Source organism: Bombus pascuorum, chromosome 1 (genome assembly GCF_905332965.1).
Source record: "Bombus pascuorum chromosome 1, iyBomPasc1.1, whole genome shotgun sequence".
Lineage (NCBI taxonomy): Eukaryota > Metazoa > Arthropoda > Insecta > Hymenoptera > Apidae > Bombus > Bombus pascuorum.
In genome coordinates this window covers 1,616,702-1,642,248 of record NC_083488.1, presented here as the reverse complement: position 1 = coordinate 1,642,248, position 25,547 = coordinate 1,616,702, and the positions used below count along the sequence as shown (strand labels likewise).

The window sequence follows — 25,547 nt, the reverse complement described above, 5'->3', positions numbered from 1 at the left end:
CTTGAAATTGAACGAAGTGTAATCGTTCCTTTGCGACTTCCAAGTGTGTTACGTGAGCAGCTTTACCCCTGCGAGAAGAAGTTACGAGTTTGGAAATTTGTTGCAAGGCGACTGTACCAACGGAAGAAGGACAAACGGATTTTTTGAAACTTCGATCACTAAGGGAGGAATTTGCATACATACGTATTGCGATTGAATTGGTTCTTTCGAATCGAGTAGTAACCAAAAGAAAGAAGAAAAGAAAATGTATATATATGGTAAGTGTGATGGATTATTTCCCACTCCTTTAATTTATTATATTTTATACATAGAAAAATTTAACGACGTTGTTACAGTACATCGAAATATCATTTTCTTTCGAATAGACGATAATCCGCGTCCCTTCTCATGAATACTCCAGAAATGATTTCGATAATTTGTTTTTTCTCTGGTAAATAAACGAGGTTGATTAAATTTCTACTTGATGAAATATCGTTAGGTTTCTTTGACGTGAAGCGGAACTACCGAAAGTAGACTTATTCAGAGAGCAAACATCGTTTGTTATTCGATATTTCTTTCCACGATTTGATCCTGCAATGGGCCAGCAAATTGGTTCTCCGCTCGTTAATTAATTTGCCAAGCAAGTTGAACATAAATCAAATAACATTACCGGTCTCAGCCAAGATTCCTTGCGTTATTACAGTTTGAACAAAACTTGAAAAGAGAAACGTTGTCAGATCCTTCAACGCATATTAGGTGTATTAATTATTACGTAGGTACGTTAACACGAGATACTTTAAGGTTAACGCGTTGAAGGGAAACGTTGTACGGTTAGTAGGACGTTAGTTCGAAGCGTATCTTAAAATCTCCTTGGAACGACTATGCGGAAAATAGTACTCCGCAACAGCTAGATGGAAAATAGCATTGTGAAATGCTTATGCAGAATACGTCTGTGGAAAATGGTATCTGCTCGATTTGCATTTTGAAACTAGCAAAGATGGTTTTCAGTTACATTTTAAAATCGAGATCTCATAAGAGGACTTTCACGTCATTCCCGTGCAGAATGTACTTCGACAAATGGAATGGAAGTTGGTAATCTGGTTTTTTCTGCAACGAAACGATCATAAAATACATTATCTCGTGCTGCCTTGGAAGAGCCTAAATTTCTACGTGGCGAGAAAATAAAAAAAAAAAAAAAGAAACCAACGAACGAAATACATTGTAATACAGAGAAAAACTATACGTTCTCCGGATAAAACATTCCAATAACAATAATTTATTGTCATGGGACCCAAGCATTTAGCCCCGACAATAAATCGAACGTTACGACGAACCTCGATATCTCCCTCGCTGAATCTACAATATCGCCGTAGATATTGCTGCCAAGCAAACAAATAAGGAAGCATTTTTAAGAAGAAAAATATCATGGTGTGTTTTTATTAGTCTTGTCGAGAAAAAAAAAAAAAACTGTCGTTTCTCCAGCAATCTGCGTATGGATTCTTGGTGGTTGCGAGGAACAATCTGACGTCAGCAGCGGTAACTTCGCATTATAGTCGGAGGCTATTTATCTGAAAATAGCTACATCGGATAACTTCGTCGGAAATTATACGTCCTTTGTCGGTCCAAGAACGTATGCAAGAAAATTCGCTCGAGAACATAGAATGGTAATTCCAAAAAAGAGGTGGATATCGTTTAAAAAATCGTTGGATGAAAAGACAAAGGTTGTTTTGTACTTCTCGACAGTTATACCCTTTTAATATTTCGCATCGTAAATTATCTTATATCGTCGTATGATTCAGGACTGTGATAGCGATCATGTAAATCTGGAGTACGGTATCTGATGCATTTCGGATTATCTTCTGCGATGTATCCCGATCGCCGGAAATATGGAGATGGAGTACTTGCAATCGTGCTACCGCAATAACCGCCTGAAATTTCTCGCTGTTTTCTATCTCCACAATGGAATAAAAAAAAAAATACAATCGATAGGCCAACAGATATTTTATTTTATCTTACGCGATGGTGACGAAAGCGAATGGTTTATTTCACACCATTTATCGAACATTCCTATTGGATTTACCTTCGACGTTTGTTTCTGTTTTTGGGTATTTATTAGCATAGAACGTCCATACCTCGGATTTTATTGCGATATTTCAATTTTCATGCATTTTAGATAATCGATGAGAATTGTTTTCTGCGAACGATATATTCGACGAACGGAGAAGATTATGCGCTCGTATCTTGGATTTATCGAAACGAGATGCGTACTCGTTACGCAAAAATTGAATCGATAGTCAACGTTGTGCGAATGTTTTCCTAATTTAGCACGCTTGGAAAATATTACGAAGAAGATATACGAAGAAGATAGAAGAAATTAAACTGTAAAATGGAATAAAACTATTTTCCTCGAAATTTTCAGCAAAGGAATATCGCATTTTTAATCGTGATATAAGACTGCGCTGCCGCTGTTACAACGTTAGGGTAGTAGTAACTTGGAAGTAGACCACTACTCTCAGCTTTTAAATCTTTCACTTCCTGCACATGTTATTTCCATCCATCTTTCATACTCCATCACGTTACACAGCAATCCACTTTACCTTGGCCACGAAAAAGCTCCCGTTTTGTACCCAACATATCCCAGGATGTTTCCCTCTACTTCAAACGATTAGTTCCTTCTTGTAAGCCATAATAATAACAACAACAACAGTAATAGCAATAATAGTAATAATAATTACAATAATAGTAATAATAATAATAAACTTCTATTACGATTGATACGATCTTCGTAAACTAAACTACAATGTTCAGCTTCTACCGCATTTTAATCTGATTCGGAACATCAAACTGTCTTTAATTCGCAGAGAAATACGAAGAAATATAAAGAATCTTTGTAATTATCTCTCACTTTCGTATACGTTAATTAAGTGGAACGATATAACACGGTTCTCCTTTGCTTTAGTTTAGTTTTTCTTTTAAGAATAAGTCGAGTTGCATATACTTTGCTTCTTGTAACGTTTCACCAATATCACTTTGCGTTATTGTTGGTATATTTCGTATGTGAAAAAAGCAAAAGAAAATTAAGCCAAATTTCAAAATCTCAATGAAACATATTCATTGTCTTTTTTTTAATTGAATTTTTGTTCCAACAATAAGTCAAATTTTATATTCTTCCTGCAACATTTCGTCATTTGTCTTGGATAATTCTGTGTATATGAGAAAAAAAAGGAATTAGCCAATTGTGTCACGCTTTCAAATTTCGAAACTGTTTCACGATAATTGGCCCGTATTGATCGATGATTAATCATTTAATTGCGTCACTCGTTTCGAGGCAGCTTGTCACCGATCAATCGAATCGTTGACACTAATTCGCAGTATTCGCAACTTGAATGCGAGTATTCGCGACGATTAGTCGACTTTATCCGAAACTCGTAACCATTTCGTGCATCGTTGTGTAGATTATTTTCGACGTCGCGTCGACGCGCATAATTTTATCAAAGCTTGATAATTGTCGTTCCATTGAAAATTGCAAGTTAATTTCGTTATCGTCGAAGACAACATCAGCCGCATTATCGACGAAACACGTCGTTTAATTAGACAGCACGAAGAATGATTTATTAAAAATTTGCGAGCGGATTTGCAAATTAACGTCGATCGTCAAGTGCCTCGTGTCGTTACGACGTTCGAATAAAAATGTTCTGCTTCTGAAAATATATACGCGAAAAGCAAATTTTGTTGTCAGCTTATAAACGTTGAAGATTTTGAAGTTGATGTGCAATTCGTTGCAATGATATGTTGCTAACAAAAGCGTTATTCCTATAAAAAGCACACGGCTAAAAATTGTCCATCGACGATAATTATTCACGAATAATTATTTCTATTTCGCGAGAAACTGTTAGTAATTTATCAGAAAACTTTATCGAACGAATGGCGCGTTGAACTTCATCAGGCAACGGATAAAAACGTATAAGTGGAAAGAAACTCTGACAAAGGAATATCGCGATATTTCACAATGCATCGTGTGGCGATGACTGTCAAGAACATATTGCAAGCAACTCCTATTTCAAATAAAAACTACCATATTCACCTAATCTGTTTCCCGAAGATTATTATCTATCGTTCAATTTGAGGACAGCGTTACGAGGGAGAGAAATCTCGAGGACAATTCTCAGCCAATATCACCTGCTGAGCTTTTATATTGCGAAAACGGAATTGGAATACGGAACTTATAAATTGGCTAGCAGGGAATTTATTTGATAGAGAAAAACCGTTGCTTCGTTCGATTGAAATAAAAATCTTTTACTCTTATCGTATTAGTCTATGTTACGAAGAAAAATATTTAATTTCCCCTATTCTGTAGTTTCTAAAGTTTATTACAGACGAAATGATTATAGAATATTTATAATTTATTAATAAAATAACTCTCGAGATCTCAAATTCTTTCGTTGGAAATTTTTCTTCTCGAAATACATATATTATTGCTTTTCATAAAAGTACAATTAATACTTGTCAATTTAAAATAATAAAGACAAAGTTATAATCTTCTACAAAGTTTGGAAAACGAATATACTTAATTTAGCATAAATATCATCTCCGTATATTCCCAGTGTAAGTTTATGTTAATCAAATTATATTTCGCTGTTGGTTTCTTCGTATTCTTGCTTTCTCAGCTTACTTTTAGCCATTTTTATCTCTCAAATGACTATAAATAATTCCTTGTCAAATGTATATTTTTTACCCATTTGTAGAACCGTCTCAAATTTTCCACATATTTCCTGGAACATTTTGTATTTCTATCGGAATTTGTTTCTATATCTTCGACTAATCATTCATTAACCGTACTTGCATCTTTACAATTTTCCCTGAAATTTATCTTCTTCTGTGAAGAATCCTGGCAAAACCATGGGTTGTACAATTTTCCGAGCTTGTTATTTGATTTAGTTGAATTTTTGCACACGTAACGACATTACGAGCTAATGATAAGCGCTATACATGCACATAGATCACGAGCATGGAACTAGGTAATTCACTGTTATTAGTATCGCTAAAACATAATCAACGTACAGCCACATTCGGCCAGTTCAAATGCTGGAAATGCTAACACGAAACACAGAGAATAATTTAGTTAAACGGTACATACAGTCCAATTCTCGGTATCGGCGGAAATTTCGTATGATCCACGAAAAGAGACGTTAACGTGAACAACCATTTCCGATTTTGAAGTAAATTTTTCATCGTACCTCTATTCTCCACCTGACCGGTCGATCATCGAATCACAGACTTAAAAGGTACATCCTGCATTGTTGAAACGACCGCCGGGAAAATTGCTTGCATCTACCACTCGATAAATGTAAAATTATGATTCAAAAGCTGCATTACGATTCAGTGCAGTGCTTCAATTTTGCATTTTCGCTGATGTCGTTTAGCGAATGATGAAGTTAAAAAGGAGGCAGAAATACAGTACGTATTTCGTCGTATAATTGAAATTTCGATATTTAAAATATAAAAAATACCGTATCGCAAGTATTTAGGCTAAATATTTTATTATATTCTTGAAACCTTTCCTTTGCTATGCATACAGATACCACTGATTTATGAAATTCGTACGATCGATTTTTTTCAAACGACACATAATTTTCTTTATCCTGATTTCTCTCCAGGACGATAAGTAAAATTGAAATCCTCGCACGGAATTCTAGACGATATAAATTCTCGATGGGATTACTTTTTGACGTAGATAAGAGTGCGTTTGAATTCATACGTATTTTACTACTGCAGCATAGATAATACGTGCAAAGGTGAGTCATGTTGGATCATTTTTCTTCGAAATTTCGTTAAGATTTATTCAGAGGAACTGGTACAAAGTATGTTATCGTCTTATGCGAAAGAAAGATGTGTGACAGAAGAACGATATTTATCGTAGGAAAAAGAGAATACAGAAAATATAGAAATTACATCCCAGTAGCTCTAGTTTAAAAAATGATCGTTGGTTGAAATATCGGAGGGTGACAACGTTCCCAACGTCTACCTAGATTATCAATAGTAACGTACCTTTCCATTCCGCCTGATCCCTTATCAGACCGTTATTTCTCGTAGCAAAAAATACACGTGACGACTAATAAAAAAAAACTTCGTTCCATCGACACGTATGGTGTGCAGAAAAAACCGTATCACCGAAATAGTTAGTAGCGAAAAACCAATCACGGAGTGTCTAATAAAACGTAATCGAATCGTTTCATTCATGTAGTGGCGTATCCATTACAACAGCCTAGCCCGGAGCACTTACAAAAAAACAAGTGTGAGAGAGAGGTAAAAGTGGAAAAAGCGATAAAAAAAAGGGGCCATTAAAAAAGGGGAAAGAAAAAAACTACAGAGCGGTGTCCGAGTGGAGAATAGGAATATTCCCTTGATACGGATAATAACCGCATAAACGGATATCCATCGATCTGAATATTTCCAATGTAGAATCGAAACAATCGCATTTTATTCGGCACGGATACGTATTTGGAAAGGAAAGGCCGGGGGTATTAAAAAAATCCGGATTATTTCCGGTGACCTATATCGCGGGGCGAACAGCCGCGCATCGGCTATACATATCTGGCATAAAGGCGAGCCAACATGCGCCGTGAACCGACCGAAATAAAAGGACAAAATGCCTATAGACAGAGGAGATATGGATTTAACGAACCGCCCAGGAATCGAGATCCCTGCCGCGTTGAAAATGGAACCCGTCTCGTAGACCGCAACGCGCGATCGGAGAACAAATATTTCCTTCTCGAATATCGTTAAATTCAGTAGGATGTGAACCGATTTTTTCGCGTATACCGGCGTTTGTTGGAACGACGATGCGTTTCCTCCGCGTTGGAGTAAACGGCCGATTTTCCAGCTGTCTGTAATTCGTTTTCGATCGAAACGCGTGTTTTGCAAGCGTCCGGCTCGGCTATCCCAAATTGGATGAGAATATATCTGGAAACGCGCGGCTGGTTAGCGCCCAACGAATCGTACTCTGTTATTAGAAACTACACGCCCTATAAAACCTACAAGTTACACGACACGTAACCGACCGACAAATAATACGCGCCACAATGAACGGATATTGTCGCGAAATCAAGTGGATTCGGAGTTTTCGATGCAGGGACTTAACGGTGATGACACTTTGTGGAATTGTACGATCGGAGATCGTCGCATCGCTGATCTTGTCGTCTTCAAGGGTGAATTTATCAGAAACAGGAGAAGATGGTTTACATTTTTCTAAGAAAAATAATGTACTGTCGGATGTCGGATGTGGTGTAACGTCGGATGTTAAAGTTGGTTATTCGTGAAATGATTTTAGTGAGGAATATATTTTGTATCTTTTGCAATTATGCTTGACTCGAAGAAAAATCAAACGTATACGTATATGTTACCGTTTAAAAGTAGGATTACCATTGATTATTTTTGATAAAATGCAATTTAGTTGGAAAATTGTAAGTAGAAAATGTAGTTTTGCAAGCTGTACGGTATAAAGGAAATGTTCTTTATCTTTGGATTATTTTCATTTCTAAAGTTCGTTAAATTTGGAAAAATCCGTTTTATCCTAACGAAATATCTCGATTAGCGGACGATCGATATCATTTTTAACAAAATTACGTCTATCAGCGTTACACTTTGATCTCCAAATCAAAATATAATATCAATATGTGTATTGAAAGCATGATTGAAAATTTATGTGTTCGGCTATGATACGCTCTATTCATCACCTTCTTAATATTGGATTATCAACGAATGGATGTCAAATTAATTGTTACGCACAAACGATAGAATTACTAATTCGTAGCTACGGTGCATACGTAAATGATTGATCACCGCTCTAACAGCCATTAAATCATTATTGGAACATGGATGTATTAGTCAGTCCTACTTTGGCAGTCTCTATTTCCCAGTAAATATTAGAGCAACGTGCTTGGAAATGTCGCTCGTGAACCAGGGTGTTAGTGGTCTCGCAGTGTTATTAATAAAATTACACTGGCCAAATAAAGTGCCGAATGAACCATAACGCTGGGAGCAATACTTGTGACGTTATTGATCGAATTATTTACCATAAGGTACATTCGTTACATAATACTTCGACACAGTGTTTCTACAAAATACTCGTAGATGTAATTTACAATTTTATTTGCCACATGACGAAAGTAAAAACGATTATATCGTATTTATTTGCGGTTGGAAAGATGTTTAATAATTCGGATGACAATTTACAAACGTTTGGCTGTAATTTAAAAAAATGACGAACCTTTTAACATAAACTTTCTATTATAAATTTTAACATAACGTTAGAGATTTTGCGAATCTTTTGCATCATGTAAAAAAAAGCTTTTAGCGAAATTGCAAATTTTAAAATATACATTTTTTAATCTACGTAAATTTCAGATTACTTGCAATTAATAATTTTATGTTTCTTCAAATTTCATTATTTTCCTTATTACGTTTGTTTCACAATTTTCCCAAAATAATTCAAAGTGAAAGAAATCTTTCACTGGCAGTCCTCTATTATTTGACTGAAAAGTTTCTAATTTACAATAAACCGTAATTACTCAAATATTTCAGAACCGGCAGCTGTTATTACTTACGAATATTCAATTTTTTAAATACAAAACAACCATCTACGTACGTTTTCAGCCAACTTTTATATCACGTACGCCAGTATGTTTGAAAATTATCGATTTGTCAGCCAGTAAGTTTCACGGGGTAAGAAGCAAGCGCTAGCTTTCTGCAACGTCTTGCGGTTTCCGCGTCGTGCATCGTGTAAATGCTCTGGAAAACGACGTTTTTTTTTTTTTTTTTTTTTTTTTAAGAAATAACCGTAGTTTCTTTTCGAGTACACTCGTTCCAGTCTTGAGTTTCTCGTCGTAATGACCGACGAACTACCACGAACTCCTTAGCACCGATATATCGTTTAATCGAATTCAAAGTTACCTCTCACCGTTGAATTTCGATACTATTCGAACGCTATTTATTTGGATCATGCTGACGAACGATGTATTAAGTATTAACATATTGAGAAGTTTGCTAAAAATTATATGCGATACAGTTGTTCGTAATCTATAGCAAACAATGGAACTTTATTAAAGTCAAAAGGTATCCTAATACTTGCGAACGAGAATGTATACGTACGTTCGCCTCTTAAAGTCAAGTTAACTTCGAATATCCGTGTTTTAGCATCACTCGTAGTGTATTTCTATTCGCTGACGCGAACTTTTACTTTTGCAAAACGGAATCGTTAACTTACAAACAATTAAAATCCAACGCTGTCCATTTCTATTCTTCGACGAAGCTCGGAACACAGAGACAATAGAGAAGAAGGAAGTTATTTTTTCGTCACGTTGATATCTTAGTTTAGAGACCGATGAATAACGCGTTCATTATCGCACTCCTTTGTCTAGTTGTCGGGGATCTTTTTATTGGCTGGTACAGCTCGATATTTCTCGGTAGAAAGCTTTCTTCCAGCCGACGAGACTGAAGATAAACTTGGCCGGAGAGAAAAGAGTATGTCGACCTTTGTCGAGTTAATCGAATTGAAACGAGCGAGAAATTAAGCGGTAATGTGTACGAATTATGGATCCATCTTGACTTTTATACGATCGTGTTTTTAAATCCTTCTAAACGAGTTTGTGGAAGGAACTACTTCTCTGAAGTTTAACGTAATTGAATCGAGAAAAGTACAGTTTTAAATTGCATTGGGTATTATTATTAAGTTCTACGATTTGCACAAGGACTTTTGCGAATTTATTGCATCGATATACGAACGAAAGATTTAGTAAAATATATGTAAGTTGAGGCTTTAAGAGATAATTAACGTTATTAACGGATATAATAAACGTGTATGAAGTTTTAATGAAAATGCAAAAATTAATACTCTATAAAAGGATCTTCCCTTGCTCGCGAAGGAAATCAGAATTTATTAAACACGTAACGTTGCTCATTCTAATAAAGAAGAATAAATGGTAATTACTGGTACAGCGATACGGTAACGATAAATACGACAAGCAAACATTAGGAATAACCGCAACATTTGTTATTCCATTAAGGAAAGTATACTAGCAAGTATATTTATATAACATAATTGCTTCGAGATAATACACGTTACATCGTAGCAGAGTATACATAGGTTAAAGATTCTGGATATGAGAAGCACCTCGCTACCTTTAAATATTTTACCGTAATTTTAACGAGACATATCGGGTTTTTATAATAATACTATCGTCTTATTATAACAGTCTATACGCGTCTATACACAGATACTTGTTCCTACAACAAAGGAATGTCCTTCTTTCATTCATTTTGCCAAGAAAATTCGTACGATCTGGTATTATCGGAACAGCGTATCAACAGTCTCAATTACCGTGCAACCAGAGCATTAACGAGCGAGCTATTCGAAAACGTTCGATCCCTCTGTAACCAAACCGATCGAACAGAAGAACCGTGCGCTATTAAGGGAAAATACAGCGTAATTACGTAAGGATAGTTAGTCGGGTAACCGTATGTGTTATTGCGGCAATTGAGAGCAATGAATGCGGCAAACGAACCATTAGGGAAAGCCAGGAGAAAGAAACGGTCGCAGCCGACGAGATTCGACGTGTACACGAAAGGAGATGTTGCGCCGGCTGAAGAACGCTCTTCCCAGTGAAACCGGTTAATTGAACTGGCGCGACGCGACGTTTGAGCCTGTGGAAAGAAACGGGAACCGCGTACCATGAAATTAATATAACGATACCCGGAGGGAAGGATGAATCGAGCTAAATGAATCATCGTGAACCGAGGGAAACGTGGTTGGGGGCTTCTTTGTCTAACCACGGGGTTGAAGCGAGAAGAGAAGAGACGAAAAAGGCGAGCAACAGTCGAGGAGGCTCGTTTGCAAGATGCGCTCTGCCGCGATGTGCACGCCAGCTTGGAACGGGAAAGCGGGTCATAGCAAATGTTAAACGGCCAGCTATAACGGCGTTGCTGGTTACTGGTACACTCGTGAATGCACTTGGAAACTCAGAGCCCTCTGCTACCGCTGCTCCACTGCTGCTGGTGTAGCCTCGTAACGTCGAGGCTTAATGGTACTTGTCCAGTTGCCGTTATTAATTGTCATTGTGATGCACGCAAGGTAGCATTAACAACGGTTGCTGTTGGATACGCGTACGAGTGCGTCGAGCACGCCCTCGAAAGTGGTATTTTCACCCAACAGGATTGCGCCATTAAACGCAAAGGTGCTAACTGGCGTTGATCGTACGACGATAATTATGTTGCCGGTTTTGTCCCAGGCACTGCACCCCACGATGCTACGCTTTCATAGTTGCAGACTGCCTCCGCCTCGCTGTTACTCCACCAACGTCGAAATTCCTGAATAATTTGATCGAATTCGTTGGTTAAAGAAGATCGAGCGACAGTCCAGTCCCGTGACTGCTAATGGATTGGACATTGGTGGAAATAATAGCGGTTGATTTGTGGAGCGGAATAAAGTTAGGAGTAAAGACGATTTTCATAGAAATAATCCCGTTAAAACGGTAAATGGAACGTATGCATAAAGCGGAGAAACGATATTCTGGATTATCGATGTATTTTTGATAAAAATTCTTAATTTTAATTCACTCGGTACGATTAAAGAGGAAAGAAGGCAGGGAAGAAATGAGAAAAAGAGGTGAAATTAGGACGTCGTTAAAACGTAAAATAACGGCCGAAATGTTTTTCACGAGTGAACGGTCAAGTGGCGAACCCTTGACTTAGAAACAAACTGACGAGTAAAATACATCTGACGTCCGTTCGCTATTTCCGAGTTGAATAAAAGTTGGAAGACACCGAATTAAGCCTGAAACATTTGAGCGAACGTTGGACGAAAATTACTTTCTTAATAGATGTATCGAAGCTTCGTTTAATTATAACGCTTTTGAAGCGTCGGATGTCTCACGAGATAAGATGGAAGTTTCTTGCTCGATTACGAAATTCTCCTTTGTATCGTTTCGTCGAAACGGCGACAGACTCCTTAGCAGTTTCAACAAAATTTGATCGACGAATAGCCCTATTTTAATAATATCATAGTTACTCGTAATTACAATTCTAATACGAACGCCGACACACTAGCGATTTTTATTACATCTAACCTTTCGATATAATTGTTATTTTACTTTCGAGAAAGTGCAGTCTCTCGCAAATTATTTGGTAATTTATTTATTAAATCACCATGTCGCTCTAACGTAACTATTTTGTTCAGCGATATGTGTCTGTTATAACAAGATTTGATCGACGAATAGCCCTATTTTAATAATATCATAGTTATTCTTAATTACAACTCTAATACGAACGCCGACACACTAGCGATTTTTATTACATCTAACCTTTCGATATAATTGTTATTTTACTTTCGAGGAAGTGTAGTCTCTCGCAAATTATTTGGTAATTTATTTATTAAGTCACCGTGTCGCTCTAACGTAACTATTTCGTTCAGCGATATGTGTCTGTTATAACAAGATTTGATCGACGAATAGCCCTATTTTAATAATATCATAGTTACTCGTAATTACAATTCTAATACGAACGCCGACACACTAGCGATTTTTATTACATCTAACCTTTCGATATAATTGTTATTTTACTTTCGAGGAAGTGTAGTCTCTCGCAAATTATTTGGTAATTTATTTATTAAGTCACCGTGTCGCTCTAACGTAACTATTTCGTTCAGCGATATATGTCTGTTATAACAAGATTTGATCGACGAATAGCCCTATTTTGATAATATCATAGTTACTCGTAATTACAATTCTAATACGAACGCCGACACACTAGCGATTTTTATTACATCTAACCTTTTGATATAATTGTTATTTTACTTTCGAGGAAGTGTAGTCTCTCGCAAATTATTTGGTAATTTATTTATTAAGTCACCGTGTCGCTCTAACGTAACTATTTCGTTCAGCGATATATGTCTGTTATAACAAGATTTGATCGACGAATAGCCCTATTTTGATAATATCATAGTTACTCGTAATTACAATTCTAATACGAACGCCGACACACTAGCGATTTTTATTACATCTAACCTTTTGATATAATTGTTATTTTACTTTCGAGGAAGTGTAGTCTCTCGCAAATTATTTGGTAATTTATTTATCAAGTCATCGTGTCGCTCTAACGTAACTATTTCGTTCAGCGATATATGTCTGTTATAACAAGATTTGATCGACGAATAGCCCTATTTTAATAATATCATAGTTACTCGTAATTACAATTCTAATACGAACTCCGACACACTAGCGATTTTTATTACATCTAACCTTTTGATATAATTGTTATTTTACTTTCGAGGAAGTGTAGTATCTCGCAAATTATTTGTTAATTTATTTATTAAGTCACCGTGTCGCTCTAACGTAACTATTTCGTTCAGCGATATGTGTCTGTTATAACAAGATTTGATCGACGAATAGCCCTATTTTCATAATATCATAGTTACTCGTAATTACAATTCTAATACGAACGCCGACACACTAGCGATTTTTATTACATCTAACCTTTTGATATAATTGTTATTTTACTTTCGAGGAAGTGTAGTCTCTCGCAAATTATTTGGTAATTTATTTATTAAATCATCGTGTCGCTCTAACGTATTTTATTTAGCGATATATGTTTGTTATACTTTCGTATAATCGATATAATAGATCGTGATAATGAAATAAAATACACAAGGCTCTGTCCTTATAGACCGCTGATATGAAGAAAACGAAGCTTTTGTAGGTCTTTATTTTCTTCTCCTGTTCCAACTTGAAAGAATTCATACGTTGTAAGGGTAGAACCTTTGATGGAGCTTCGCGATTTGAGAAACGGATCTCTTTCAGAAACGTATGGCAAGCGAAGTACAATGTGTAGAGTTGCTGGCTCGTCTGATTATGAAATCACAGCCTATGTATGGGAAAAGGAGGAATATTAAGGTTCCCCTCACAGGCCATCGTTTCGTTTCATCTTGAACGATAAATAACACAGTTCCGCTTTCATTAACTACGAGAAGAATATTTTATTGGAAATTTTCATTAAAATTCGCCAGCTCGTTTCACTTTCCATTAAAAGCGAAAAACTGAATAAGAGCTACTTTGCATAAAGCTGCGTGAACACGCAGCTCGCAAGAAAACTCTATCATTTTCCCGTCGCTTCGCATCCAAGTATAATCTTCCTACATTTTCGCTCGGATTTTGTTCCGAAGCATAATTTCTGGTACCAACGTATCGCTACGTTCACTTTTCTTCTATGATACTCGATTTTTCGTTCATAATTATGTACATAGCGTAACTGATCGCCGACTAAATATACACCAAACTATAATTTAGACACGCGTCATTTCTTTTATCGATAATTTTAATTATACTAAACATCGTTTCTAAAACCACCGAAATTACAAAACAGTTGAATGGTTCGATGTATCTCGATTTCACAAGATATTTTCCAATAAGAACCCGATTATCAAACGAGAATAGAATCAAGTCGTGGATGGAGAGAATTTGAAGCGAAGAAGATAATGAACGTTCCACTTTGTTCTGGTGCCACGCGTAAACGGATTTTCCAATTTTCGCGAAGAAGACGATACGAAGTACAGACGTTCTGAAAAAATCAGAAACTCAAACAACGTCGGTACATATTTCCTTATGGTAATACTCTTCGTTCTTTCGTTTTATTTTCTTTCTCTTCCCTTCTCGAGGTTACTCTTTCGTCTCTCGCTTCTTCTTAGATATTTCGCGAGATGGGCTGCGCATGCGTTCGCGAATACGCTTTTAACGCCCTCCTTCTCTCTCTCTCTCTCTCTTAACGAAGAGAGATGAAAAAGTAATTTTCTTTCACGGCACGAAAGAAATTTTACATTAACACATTCAGGAGAGCACTCGGGGATTTTCGTCTCTTTTCAACGTTGCATACCAGCGACTTCGCTCGGAAATTCCTGTCTTCCTTTTTTCATCCCTTGCCGGGACGCAACGGGAACACCACGCGGAAATTTTTCACCCTTTATTCATCGCGTACTGATGATTCGTTCTGCGAATGCTATAATCTCGGCTCGTTTTTTTTTTTCCTTTCCCTTCGCGTCTCATCGAAATGTAACGTTCGCGTGAACTCGATCGTTCTTACGCTTCTCGGGAATATAATCAAAGAGAAACCGAACCGACACGAGCTTACGTGACGTTTATTGTCTGTGAAATGTGCTTTGAATTTTATTATTCAGATTGTTCCTCTTTTCGATGACACGTTTTGATCTACCGGATGAAGAGTGTAATATCATAGGCGATCCACGAGAGTTTGGATAAAATTATTCATCTTTGCAGTTCCTTTCGAAATTTACTTGAATTTTAGAAGCTTCGTTTTAACTTGCGTTTCATTCCGTTTCACGAATGTATATGTGATATCGGGTGTGTTAATAGAAAAAGCTTGGAAATTTCATTATCGTTATAACAAGACACGATCGTCGCGATTCTATTGGTAAAAATTGCAACGAATCTGGAAATGTACATGGAAGTTAGGAGGTGATCGTTGCAGATATCACCGAAATAATTGTTCATTGTATTTTCATACTGAAATTATGTTAATACAGCGAATATCGTGCTACATCGATATCGTAGAAAATGTGTAGATAAAAGCAGACAGAAATCCTAGAAACAGTAATTAATTTCGTATGAAGTAGCTTGTTTACGCCAACTCGATGTCCATTCGATACATTATCAAATAGCTGTCACGGGTTATTACCGATTAATGTCAGGTGCACGGATCGTAGGAATAAACTATCTACGGTGATGGTTCTCTGCCAGATAGATCAATGAATGGCCGTCGCTATTAGTTGAACATCATCGGGTTCGAAGCTTCGCAATGTCAGTTACACGTTGTAATTGTACGGTGCGTTGTCAGGAACCACAGAAACAAATTACGTTCGTTGGCCATAGAATGTGCGTCACGCTATGCATTTCCTTTGGAATAATTAATGAAACAGCTGTATCGGACAAGGATGAAAACACCTTGTTGGAAACAAGCTGCCGAATCAACTCGACTCTCATAGATGCGTCCCTTCCTCGATAACGTTCACGTTATTAAACAATCCCGTGACACGTTGCTATTTACACGTTCTTCCTCTGATGCAGAAAATTCGAAAAATACGCTCGATGAGAAGAGAATTAACTCGATGTCAACATCTGATAATAATCAATGAAAATATGTATATTGACTTTGTAATATGAACATTAATCGTAATTTTCATTTATTGAAAAACACCGAGCGTTGCTTTCGTACGCTTACGAAATAACATTGTTCCATGCTTCGTTCTGAATTTATATTGTCTCATATTGTTTGTCGAAATACGTAAACTTTATGATGTTCATCTAAAAATTGACGAGTGGACTCCATGAAAAAATGGTGTGTTATATGTGTGTATGTGTATATAACGATTTATAGATGTTTTCTTGAAATTGGAATTACGTCGTTCGATGAAATTTTTCTTTTATCGCACTACATCAGAAATAACATTATTTTTCTTCGGGTCAATGATCAAAATTTTTAGTAATTTTCTTGTAATTCTGACCATTGAAATTTGTAAGTTATATTTCTAATCGTTTTATCATTGAGTTCACAAATGTCAATCGATTCCTTTTTATTCTTTTTGACAATCACAAAGCAACGTAAGATTTTATGTTTACGACCAAAGTTCCTAGCCAAAGACGAAAAATATCAGGCGGTAAAAATTAATCGATATTTAAAGTGTACGTTTAATTTGCGTATCTATTCGTGCTTGTTCTTCCTACGACCGATAATTCTGTATTTTCCATTTGGGATTTTAATGTGAAAGAATAACGGCGTATCCGCGTGGCAGGTTTTATTAATCGGTAATACAGAAAATACGTGTTTGCGCGGATTTTGCAAAGATCCGTGCACAGATTGGATTTCGTCAGAAATGCATAAATGCATCGTACCGTTCGAATTACTTCATCGTGTTTTCACGCGAAAATTCACGGGTAAAGTATTACGGAGAATGGCAATTCAAAAATAAAAATGTATCATACGGTTATTAGCATTGCAAAGTTTAATCCAAAGAAAATAGCAATTTAGGAGAAAATCCCTCGAACAATATACGAAAACATCGCAAGTTTACGAAGCAAATAGAGTTGTCTTGAAAAGAAAAAGTAATGATATTTTTCAATTAATTGCGATAAGATAATAAAGGGAGAAATTTAGAAACATCATAGAACGAAGCTTATCGAAAGAAAATTTTTAATTATCTGATTCTATAAATAATAATTTTGAATATTTCACTTCTTCGGTAAAGAAACAAAGTTCGATAAATCTTATATCGCATTGTTTGTAACGTAAAGTTTAGTCGCTGCGTTAGCTTGAACTCTAATTAGATAGCAGAAAAAGAAGCAAGTAAATTTCATAATCTCGGTTGTGACCAAAAAAATATACTATTGCGCGGTAAAATCAATGCAAATGAATCGTACGATAAAATTGAGCATTTTCTGTTTCTCCCCTTATCCATCGCATAAGATTTAATTACAATGATAGATGTAGAATTTTACAACGTTGCAATTCATTAGGATATCAGATATAAATATTTTTAATTTCGCGTTTAAATACAACGACAAATATAAAATTGTATAGCTTTCCAATTAATTAATGTAATAGTTAGTAAATTTGATGGCTACATGAAATTTTTATCGTCCATTGAAACGATGCTCGACATAAATCGTTAAGCTTGCACGTTAAATGCCACCCCCATTTTATAAATATAAAAGGACCGAGTGGAATACGCTATTACAAAAATTTTAATCAATCAAATTTGTTCGTTCTGTTTTGAAATCGCAGGGTAAGCGAACGTTTAATCGGAACTTTCTCAGGAAATGAGATCTGACGCGAAACGTATTTCGAATTTTCGATAATTAAATAGAACGATATTAAACATTCGTGAATCGCCACGCTATCGAATCGAATGTCGAGTATCGACGATCGAATGAACAAAAAAGTGGACGTAAAAGGCGAAGTTTAGAACGGTTTAGAATTTAATAGAACGGTGTACGGCCCGTAAACCAAACTCAAGACCCAACTAAACGAGAACTCTGTCAAACGATTGTGAAATATTGGCTTGCAAATTTAACGCAATGCCTCCATTTTTTCGGAGTATCGGTTTTCGTGAGACACGCGACGATAAATTACGAAGGAACTCCATATTAAAAATTTACAACATTCTGATTTATAAAGACGTCAAAAGCTTTTCACCCTTAAGTATGGTTGTAAAACTTGATCGCACGTAAATCGTACCCCGTCAGAGAATCTATGATCGCGTTTTATTACGGATTTTGGAGCCACGATAATAAAAATTCGGCCATCAATCCTTCATATTGAAAATAAATTCGTACTGTACGTTCCTCTTGGCTCTCAGTGAATGTACACATTTGCCATGATACATGCGGTTTTGCCTAGTAAAATAATAGTTCCTTGTAAGATAAATATTTACTTCCTAGTACTTATCTCCCATCGTTTTATAAAATACATGAAATTTTCGCCGAACTATTGTTCATTCCTAAAAGTACATTAAATTCAAAGGAATTTAGAAAAAAGTTTACCTAGCTAAAAATACAGCATGTAAAATACTCATTTGTCCAAGATGAAGAAAAAAAAAAAAACAGAGTTTTAATAATCGATACCAGGTCATTATACTTTCAAAATAGCGTGAATAAGTATGCAACTCCCGATACCAATACACTGGAATCTGTTTTGCACTTCTACGTGATGTTACATTGTCTGTTTACAGCTCTATTTAACATAACAAAGGCACAACTTTAACGTATGCATATCGAAAACATGCAGCGCAATGTATAACACGACGACCAGCATTATTCCACGCATATTCCACCGATCAGTGGAAGGTTCTACCGTCGAGTGGAAAGTGGAACGACGTCAGTTTATTTTTCCATCAGAAAATAAATTTTCTCGGCGTATTTTAAATTGCATATATTTTGCAATAATTATTTCTCTTAACAGTTACTAATCGAAAGTTACACCGAGCACAATGCTAATTATTCGTATTACCGTTTCCTATAAAGAGATTACACATTAAGAATACGTTGTGATACGCGATTTGTTCGTAAACATGGAACAAATTGATTTCAATATGAAAACGATATCATCGTTATGCGATAATATACAATTATTATTACGAATCTCTACTCGAAAGAAAAAAGAAAATAGAAATATAAATGGAGATTCGACATAGAAAAGCGGTCGAATTGTGCGTAGATTTTCATGGCTGCTCGAAGTTAAATGCGACAGCAGAACAGAAAATTATACAAAGTTACGATTGATGATATTTGAGAAAAAAGTATAGAGTAAGATGTGAAAACATATTAACACTGATACATTTTTTCCGAGCGATACGATAAATACTAGCTGCGAAGTACAGTGCTGTTCAATTGTTTGCTCACTTACGTACGTGCTACTTACTGAAAGTACTGTTTGCTCGTCCATTACCGTGTAATGTTGTGCAAACAGAATCCATTGGAAACACGAAGAGCGAGTGAGACGAATCAACGCTAGATAATACTAACGTTTGATCTATTCGGTTGCCAACCCAATAACAATGAGATATTATCGAATACGTTCGACTAGTCATTAGACGATGAAAGGAATACGTGAGAAAATCGATTCAGTTTCGTTGAACGAATAACTCGAAATCGTGGATCGAAAGTTGGCGACATATTATAAATGCAAATTACAATATAAAGGTTAATGGGTATAACGAATTATCATATATTCTGTGAATTGTTCCTGAGTAAAGCGGCGAGCGACACAACGGTAATAGTCCCATTAAACACATACAAGGTAACACAACCAATTTACAACTGTAATCACCCGTAACAACGTTGAATTTAATGGAACTTCAACTTTTGGAATTAAACTTGCCGACTGTTCTTTTCACCGCCCCCCTTTACTTTCTTCCGAATTTGCAAACCACCCTCGAGGTAGAAACGAAATTACGTGAAAAATTCGAGCGATTCGCGTTTTATGTCGGGAAACTCGGGAAATCGTAACCATTAGGAATTCTTGTTTCGAAATCCAATAACATATTCCAGCGTCATTGTAAAGCCGTTTTGCAACGTTTTTATTATTATAGAAAGCGCGACAGGAGCGGGAATATGGGTCAGCGTTTGTACGCTCATCTTGCGGCGTTTTATAGCTCGAGAGATAAAACCAGGTATTCCGGGATACGTTTTCTGATATTCGTTTTTGATAAAACGAGCTGGCGCGTGCGTTTCCGATCGATGTTCAGCTCGTTGGTTCGTGCGAAAATGATTATATTTCAATTTTGTATTTATATCAAATCAGCTTCGTTATTGAATGGTGGAAAAAAAATTATTTTCTTATAAAATTGCGCTCCAACGTAAACGGGTCTTTTCAATGTTGAACTCTTCGAAAAATTAAATTCTTGAAAGAGAATTTCACGACAACGTGAAACAAAAAATAGTAGGTGACGCGAAGCTGTTATGATATTTTGAATACACGAACAAATTACATTTTATTCAATTTTGCTTACGCATACGGAAACGTAACGTCGGGAAATGCTATGAAAATCGATATGGAACGCCGTTAAAAAATAATCGAATATATTCGATGTTTGAAATTTACGGCGGTCGTACGGCGTACACGATGTGCCAACGTATCTTTTGAAAACGTGTTGATCTATAGTAACAAGCTGAGACTAAAGCAAGCGCGTGAGACCGGAAGTATAGCTAGGCAGGTAGTGCATCAAGCGAACGACCACGAAGAGCGGTCATGTTTCGTCGCATATTACATTTCACCTGGTCGAAAATTCGTTTCTGGTTGAAACGCGTTCGCGGATTCGCGCTGCCTGGGCGGATTAATTTCTGCGAGTTTTTGGTGTGTCCGAACGATGTCTCGTGGCCCGGGTTGAGAGGTCCACGCGAATATCGGTCGGATGGCGTGCAATCGGTGACAAAGCGAATTCCATCGACCGGGACCCCTTTAGGCTTTTCATTTGTAAGCCTTAGCTTTTCAGGCGTGTTCTATCGCTTTTCAATTGGAGCCTACGCAGCTGGCGAATGCGAGCTACGAATGACGGGGCGCGGAATTTTCAGAGGGTATTTTCGCAGGATTGCCACGGCATCGGTGGAAGAGTGGTCATTTCCATAACGGGAAAAACAGCAGTTTCAAATTTAGGATATACCAGAGAGGAATCCCTCGTTGATCTTTCTTTCTATACTGATTATTTTTTCGTAGCTTTTTAATTAGCCATTTGTTGCAATTTTAATCTTTTATTTATTTTATTACATATAGGATGTTTAGTTACGTGAAAACGAAACTTTTATTAGTTTTCTGTTACTCGTTTTTACGTTTTCTTTATTTACAAGTCGTAAGTGTAAGTCGTAACGTGTTTGTAATATATGACAGAGTAATCTTTCTATTACGTTTGTATGCCACGCATTTGTTACTTTACACAATGCCTACGAGAAAGGGCAATTGTTGTCGCAGACGTATTAAATTAGTCACTGTCACGTAGGTTGTTCAAAACAATGCGACGCTTGCAACAATTTTAAAAGAATATTAAGATAAAGTGAGACATCGTATATTCGTTTGAAACACTTGAAAGTGGCTCTATAAGCGTAAAAATACTGCGTGTCACGAAGCGAGTAAAAAGTACGCGAATTAAATCTACCTCGAAAGAAATTTACATCATTTACGTATTTCTCTCTATCGTTGTCATTTGAAAAAGTTAGATCGATAAACTTGATCTTCTATTCGTGAAACAACAATTAAATCTTAAAGAATATTCAGACGAAAAAGTTTAAGAATATCTAATAGTCACGTAAATCTCTTGTAGTAAACTATCCGTATTTTCTATTAATTTCCGATTAGGCTTGCTACCCATCATTTTATAAAATGGTAAAACGATATGCAAGCATAATGTATAAAACTATAGACAAATTTGAGATTTCTATTTTAACGAATGATACATGTATCTTTATCATGGAATAACAAACATAAGTATAATGTTTCATATCAAATTACATAATTCATGTCCTGTTAACGGTACTCCTTTACTGTAGCGCAAGAAATTTAAGCTCAGACTTACTTGTTATCAAGCAGCTTCCAGTTTTGGCGACCCGAAGAAATTCCTAGTTACGAGAGTGTTAAACTATTAAAGGTTAAATAATGGAATATTTTGCGAAAAGTACTTCAACGTAGTATCAGCGAAATATTTATTATTGTTTTATATAGAAAGAACGTATGCAGTGATATCAGATACTTTAGAAAAGTTCATTACACAAATTACAGACGTGCAACTAAGATTTTCGTGACTTAATAAACTATATTTTATGATATTTCTAGAAACAGGTAGTTCAATTTCTTCACGCTCTATAAAATTACAAGTAAAAGAACGAAGAAAAAAGTAGCGATGGAAAAAATATCAAGCGCATAGTTCTTTGTAACTCGATAATACGATGCGGATGAAGCTAACGTTGATTTCTCATACGACAATAATAAGACTGCCATCTGATAATTAAATAACTAGAAAGAAATACAAAGAATTTCCATTAATAACCGGCGAGGCAACATTAATTTGAGTAAAAATATCATCTAACTGAAATAGCACGCAATTCTTAATGCAAACGCACGTAGGAGATTGAATAAAGCGCGCTACTGAGAATGTATTTTCTGTCAAGCCGATATTGCAATTGGTTTGCCGAGACACGAGGCTTTAAAATGTCTCATTTAAAATATACAGATTATCGAGTGGCTATTGAAAATTCCGGAGACAGTATGACCCACTTTTTCTCCTTGTGAAATACGTACAAACCTGTACCAATGCAACGGTAGTAAAAAGATGCTTACCAGCGTCTGCCACTGACCACCGCACGTTGGCCGGGTTTGTGGTGGATCATTGGCAACGTGCAAGCCAGAGTGTAAAGCAAAATGCTTGAAATTATGAATATTTCGCGAGGAAAACTCATATCGAGACTGTAACAAAAACTGCTTTAGGAAACAGATTATTTCGTGTTTAATGGATTCTATCACGATATGTTGCGATAATTTTTAGGGAAATTTTCTGATAGCTCTTCCGTTTTATCTGGTTCTTATCACTGATTACCTAATAACAGATTTATGGATATAGAGATTAGAATAGAAGCTCAGCAGGTTTTATTAGATTTATGGTTAATTGTGAATTTATGAACACGAAGGTTAAAACAGATAAAATTCGTGAAATTATTAGATTTATTTGGAACGAGGCAATATCATAGGGGCAATTCCGTAGTTTATTAATATTCAATTTATGCATCCGAACGCGTACAGGTGTTTTAAAGAATCGATGGGAACGTAAACGAGACAGTCTGGGGAATTCGTTGAATATTCTTTTGTTGTTAAATGGAGAGGAACGAGGGCAAACAAAGGAATGATAATTTAAGTGAGTTCTCCGGCATACACAATGAGATGAATACAGCTCCTCTTCTTTGTTACGCCGATACCCATTACTTATGTAACTTGCGAGTGTTCAGAGCAAAACGGTAACTAAAAATTGCGAACAAGTAGCGCTGCCTGCGATATATGTAACAATGGCAATATGTTTGATAAAATGCGCGATCTCCGCATTTCACACCGCGTAAGATATAAACTTAGAACTTTCTCTTAGATTTTTCCCTTGCTTACGTATAAGGTAAAAGAATTGAAAAATACGTCGCAAAAATTGTACAATTTATTTATTTAGTCTACCACTCGTCCAATACGTCGCATGTAACTGCTTCCTGATTCCCAACTAAATCATTCGACATTTTTTAAATTAAATTGTTTGATACATTCGTTGCTACTGAAATACAGCTAGTCGTATCATATATCTGCATTCTCTTTCTTAGCAGAAGATTAGAATTCGCGTTTTAAATTATTTCAACACACCGTCTTGTTCTTCTCCTTAATCGTTTTCGTCATTAGCCAATCGTTGCTCGTATTTCCATAATCTCCTCTTTGTCCACTATTTTCGCGAAGCTCGACCACAACGTGTTGCTTTTCAATTTTTCACCAGCAACGTTTCATCGAAGTGGACGCGCGCGACACTCGAAACGACGTCTATCCGTACTAAACCTAGGCAAAGAAAATATTTCCACTAACTGTCAGAGCATCGAGCGACGTATCCGGATACATCGTAACTGTCGCGCTTTCATATCGCTTGCGCAGCAAACCGCAGCCATTGTGTGTATCCATCAACCATTTCTCCATCCAGGAGAAAGGGAACCCTCTGATTATCGATCTGGCAGCTTCGTTGACGGATCGCGTTATTGACAATGCACGTCGTGCCCGGATCCAGACAAGTTTGCCTTACCTATGGATTATGTCTGATGAGTTAGAGAGCAGTCCAGCTTGAGTCAACCTCTCGAGAACCACTGACTATATGATTTTCCCTCTTCCGTCGTGCCATTTACACGCAGGAAGTCGTTCGTTTCGGTATTTAGATCACGTGGATTGCCTTTCGATTCGAAGTCCAGATCGACTCTGTATATCAATGATGAATATGAGCGACGAAAAATATCGAAAGAAACGCTTCTACCATTTCCCGTGTACGCCAGAACTATGTGCACGATCGATGAGGTTTTCGAATTCGTTGAAGGGTTTGTATCGTTTATCGATCGTACGCTCAAACAGTACTTGACTTAAAGCTTGAGACATTTTAATTGGAACTTCGCTACGGTAAAATAATAATAATAATAATAATCTATTCCCTTAGCGACATTTCTCCGTATTTGTCCCTATTGTTTCGAGCGATGTAGGATGTTTGTTTATCATTGATTAAACTTTACTCATGTATATATATATATATATATGTATACGCACGTACGTATGTTTACCGTTCTGTGAAATTGGTTTAATTGTATATCATTTGTGGCCAAGATATACTCTCGACATTTTCTGCGTTTCTACAAAATCACACGAATGTTTCGTAAAGAAGCGGTCATTTTGACGGTGACGAGGAATACTTTAATAGGAAATTTGCCGTCTACGAATTAAAAATATTTCTGATAATAATAATAATAATAATAATTCCTTTCATTGGAAGGTATGTGAATGCAGAAGTATTATAAAAAGTTACTAAGTGATGAAATACGTGATTCCCATCGGATTTCTATGTATCTTATTCCCATAAGCGAAAACGGAAATATTTCTGATAATAATAATAATAATAATTCCTTTCATTGGAAGCTATATGAACCCAGAAGTATCATAAAAAGTTACTACGTGATGAAACACCTACCAGAGCTTTTCATTGATGTTCCCATCGGATTTCTATGTATCGTATTCCCATAAACGGAAACGAAAATATTTAACAAATAACGTAATTGCACAAGAGAAGAGAAAAATTAAAAGCGTACGATGATACCACGACTCGAAGGTATCGGCTCCAGAAGCTGTTTTTTCTTGGACGATTACCCTTTGAATCGATCAACTTTTATCACAAACTCCTTGCCGCTTTTTAAAGCAACGAACGCGTGAAAATGTTTCAATTAGGCAGGCTGTTCATATCTTTACAA

The 25,547-nt window shown here is 36.3% G+C and overlaps 1 long non-coding RNA gene across 1 annotated transcript; it reads right to left on the bottom strand.

Moving 5' to 3' along the window:
- Positions 1-23,787: 23,787 nt before the first annotated feature.
- Positions 23,788-24,402, bottom strand: LOC132914466 (uncharacterized). The gene is made up of 2 exons (XR_009659603.1): positions 24,344-24,402; positions 23,788-24,105 (listed from the first exon to the last, which is right to left on the bottom strand). It is a non-coding gene; the product is annotated as an uncharacterized LOC132914466 (long non-coding RNA).
- Positions 24,403-25,547: the final 1,145 nt, after the last annotated feature.